Below are 5,260 nucleotides of genomic sequence, written 5' to 3'. Positions count from 1 at the left end.
TGTTACTACTGACATGTAAACTCTATAAACAGTGGAGACTGGTATATTCCTACTGACATGTAAACTCTATAAACAGGAGAGACTGGTATGTTCCTACTGACATGTAAACTCTATAAACAGGAGAGACTGGTATATTACTACTGACATGTAAACTCTATAAACAGGAGAGACTGGTATGTTCCTACTGACATGTGAACTCTATAAACAGGAGAGACTGGTATGCTTCTACTGACATGTAAACCTTATAAACAGGGGAGACTGGATGTAAACTATATAAACAGGGGAGACTGGTATGTTACTACTGACATGTAATCTCTATAAACAGGAGAGACTGGTATGTTACTACTGACATGTAATCTCTATAAACAAGGGAGACTGGTATGTTACTACTGACATGTAAACTATATAAACAAAGGAGACTGGTATGTTACTACTGACATGTAATCTCTATAAACAGGGGAGACTGGTATGTTACTACTGACATGTAAACCTTATAAACAGGGGAGACTGGTATGTTACTACTGACATGTAATCTCTATAAACAAAGGAGACTGGTATGTTACTACTGACATGTAAACCTTATAAACAGGGGAGACTGGGATGTTACTACTGACATGTAATCTCTATAAACAGAGGAGACAGGTATGTTACTACTGACATGTAAACTCTATAAATAAAGGAGACTTGTATGTTACTACTGACATGTAATCTCTATAAACAGAGGAGACAGGTATGTTACTACTGACATGTAAATTCTATAAACAGGGGAGACTGGTATGTTACTACTGACATATAAACTCTATAAACAGGGGAGACTGGGATGTTACTACTGACATGTAATCTCTATAAACAGGAGAGACTGGTATGTTCCTACTGTCATGTAATCTCTATAAACAGAGGAGACAGGTATGTTACTACTGACATGTAAACTCTATAAACAAAGGAGACTGGTATGTTACTACTGACATGTAAACCTTATAAACAGGGGAGACTGGGATGTTACTACTGACATGTAATCTCTATAAACAGAGGAGACAGGCATGTTACTACTGACATGTAAACTCTATAAACAGGGGAGACTGTTATGTTACTACTGACATGTAATCTCTATAAACACAGGAGACTGGTATGTTACTACTGACATGTAAACCTTATAAACAGGGGAGACTGGGATGTTACTACTGACATGTAATCTCTATAAACAGAGGAGACAGGTATGTTACTACTGACATGTAAATTCTATAAACAGGGGAGACTGGTATGTTACTACTGACATTTAATCTCTATAAACAGGGGAGACTGGTATGTTACTACGGACATGTAAACTCTATAAACAGGGGAGACTGGTATGTTATTACTGACATGTAATCTCTATAAACAAAGGAGACTGGTATGTTACTACTGACATGTAAACTCTATAAACAGGAGAGACTGGTATGTTCCTACTGACATGTAATCTCTATAAACAGAGGAGACAGGTATGTTACTACTGACATGTAAACTCTATAAACAGGGGAGACTGGTATGTTACTACTGACATGTAATCTCTATAAACAGAGGAGGCTGGTTTGTACTTCTGACATGTAAACTCTAGAAGGAGGAAAAACTGACGTATCAGAAATGAAAGGAGAGATAATGATCGTGAAATCAAAGTGGTCACGTTTTGTAGACATGTCTATCGTCTACCTAACGATATTGATACAATGTCAATACTTAGTTATCTTGGTAATTAATTGGTGTAAGAGAATACATAATTTAATAAATCTCGCGGTGTGTTGAGGTCTGTTGGTCGTACCATCCTTTGTAGTTCTGCCCCTTTCGTATGCTTATTGAATAAACTTGTCACAATGACGTTGTGTTCGGTATGTTGTCGACCTCCTGTGGTTTCGAGCACGCCGGTATATATATATTCTGCTCGTCTCTGTTTCACTGGGATTGTCTCAAGACGTTGCGTCATACTTTGATTAGACACATGGTGTATTGTACTTTTATTAGACACAATGGGTATTGTAATATGATAAAACACATTCAGTATTGTATTGTACTATAATTAGCGCGAAAATCAACCACCGCCAAGCGAAAAGGCTAATAAACATTCAGCGAAAAAATGAGCTACCACCCAGCGAAAAGGCTTATTTATTAACGTCCAACGACGTAAACATGAAATAACACCTAGCGACAATGAAATAACGTTAACACTAAGCGAGGAAAGAATGAAATTAAAATAATATCCAGTGACAAGATACTTTAACGCCGAGCGAAAAGACGCTATAATTCGGAATGGTATGCGGGAAAAACTCTCAGCGAAAGCATGAAATAAAACTGAGAGAATATCAGATAAACATCCAGCGAAAACATGAAATGACTTCAAGCGAAAAGAAAACTAATAACGCCGGATTGACACCGAGCGAGATGGCGAATTAACGCCCAATGAGAAGATGAAAAGTCGAACAATGCCAGACGAAAAGTGAATATTATTAGTATATGTATATGCAAGTTACATACATAGCTGATTTTATGTCGCGACACATAAACCCTCCATTAGACTGTTTGACAAGTATTGTTAAAAGGTTGCTTCGAACATCGCCCCCCTTAGGGTGCCGCTCCACCCTTCTTGGTGCCTCCATCGTTTTGAGGTTTTTGATTGGCTAACATCCCACGCTACAATCTGATTGGCTGTAGGCCTCCTTCTTCATCTTTAAGAAAATTTTCAACGGCGCCATTTTGTGGCAGCATATTTTTTCATAAATTTATACCAAATTTGCCTTATTGAAAAACCCACCCTTACATGCCACCCTTTTTAATATTGTTTGTTTTGTGATTTATATATATATATGTGTTGGTGTGGGCGTAAGCGTAATTCTGTCGAATCCCCACCTAAGGATGTAAATTGACAGTAAACATCATTTTCATAGTTTGTGTCATGATGTCATTATAATAAATTGTCATCTTATGATGGCCTTATTCAATTCTATATATGTGTTGAGTTTTATGTGGAGTAGGCATACAAATATTTAAAGCAGAGCGCTACGTAAATCAGTATTTAACATCAGTGACGTAAGGTACTGTGTTGTTGGTAAACGGATCTAGGGAATCTGAGTGAAGCTTTACAATAAACACGGTAATTGATTTTACTAATAATAAGACAACTACAGGCCCCAGAACGGCAGCCATAACAGACGTAACTCGCTCTATACAATTGCCAATTAATAGGTATACATGTCTAGTTCGGCAGTTACGAGGTAGTAAATTGGTATTGGATGGCACTGGCGTGACGCTGGAAGCTAGTCCGTTTACGTTACTGTGGATGGGAGCAGTTCAGATACAAGTATATGTCAATAAGGGCACATAGAAAAATCAATTATTACTCTGATTTTCGCAATAAAAAAGTATTATTAGCATTGCTAAGCATTAATTAATATCCAGAGCCGGTTCCCGACTAATACTTCCGTGGTAATACTATGATGATTTGAGATTGTATACCATTACTAGACTTGTAGTAGAATATGGAAAGAAGTATGGTTATCAAGACGAACTTTTGAATCCGGAAGTACTACCATTTTACAACGTCATTGCGCCAACGTTTTTTTTTTTCAACAATAAAACGCACCAACGCATACTAGTTGTGGCAGCAGAGATTCCAGCTGCGAACCAACGAGTTGAATCAGCTAATGTGTAGCCCCTAGAGCACGTTTGAAGTACTTTTTGGCGACGCATTAGGTGACGTCACAAATCAACTATCTATGTCCATTACAGAAGCTAGTCCAAGCGTTGACGATAAAAAGGACAACTTCCCTACTTCCCTACCGTCGTTGGCCAGTTTAATGTGACGACGCTGCAACGCTGTTTGTTGTGCTTACGGTGGCTACACACGGCACAAAACATGACTTACGGAATATTCGACTTACCCTGTGTTAACGTTTTATACCTTAACATTTATACGAAAAATAAGTAAAAAGAAACCCTTTCAATAAATAAATACCAAATTGAATAACTTTTAAATAAAAATGAAACATTTATCTTGATTTAAGGAGTGGTTACCTTTTGTTTATTGAGTAAAATTACGTCTTTCATATGGTAGGTAGAATTACAACTTAATAAAGCACTGAAAAATAAAACAACAATCAAATACAGGCTGAAGTATTAGATTGATTCGTTATTCCATTTGAGTAATCGTTGCTGTAGTGGTTAACAAGGAAACTGGATATAGGATAAACATAGACCTGCATCAGACGTGCTATGCAAACATGCATCACTGTCGGAGAAAATCTTTCTATTTAGTCTGTACAAAAGAAATCGGGGAAATATTTGAGTCTGTACCGCTGTGATGAATGAAGCTGGGAGCTAGAGGACCTGTATTTAATGGTCCCATTACCTCCCTCAGCTCTGTAATGCATACTTTTAATAACAGTGCATTTTATGTATGAAACAGATGTTTCTCGGTAATTAAACCATTTTTCATCGATATTTTACTTTTTATAGAACACATCTCGGGCCAAAATACTTCCTTGATAATGAATACCAGTCGTGAATCTACTCTACACAGTGGCAGCAACGGAAACAATTCCGACAAACTACGAGGCAGTGGTTATTACGATTGCTGAAATATTGTTGGCAGTAAATAGGTTATATTTATCATATCAAGTCTACTCGCCAGTGTAGAGCACAGAGCTTTAAATATAAAAACACGCCAAAATTACTGTTACTATATACATGCATTGCTCTGGTATGAGGGATACATAACTATTTGTTTCCCTCGATAAGTCCTATTAAATGTACTTTATTTAATATATATAACAGAATATCTAATTGGATTATGTTTATTGCATGTCGGTTAAATAATATGCCGTGTTAACTTTACGCGCTCGACATTCTTCTGTCATATTTCCTCATTCAGTGTCTTTCGAGAAAAATGAGCAAGAGGCATCATGCCCGAGTTCACAACAATGGCGCGCAAGTCTTATCATCTTTATTTTTGTAAAATTGTTCTATGATAACATATATTTCATTATACTTGTACAGTATGTCATGTATAACATTTCCCTCTAGCGGCCGCTTTTCGTATTGGAACAAAAAGATTAATCAGTAAAAACGATTATATCACTGGGCGAAAATCTGCAAGTACAGTATACATGTGCAATCGTAACCACTCGGCCATTTCCGTAACCGAAAAGGTTTTTTTCCGTATAAAAGACCGAGGAGTTCCGATTGTATACACACGATTATTTTCCTACCCCAAGGGTAATACATATTTTGTGAT

The sequence above is a fragment of the Mizuhopecten yessoensis genome, unplaced genomic scaffold, assembly GCF_002113885.1.
Source record: "Mizuhopecten yessoensis strain PY_sf001 unplaced genomic scaffold, ASM211388v2 scaffold10275, whole genome shotgun sequence".
Classification (NCBI taxonomy): domain Eukaryota; kingdom Metazoa; phylum Mollusca; class Bivalvia; order Pectinida; family Pectinidae; genus Mizuhopecten; species Mizuhopecten yessoensis.
The sequence above is the reverse complement of the archived record's forward strand: the minus strand, read 5'-3'. Positions refer to the sequence as shown.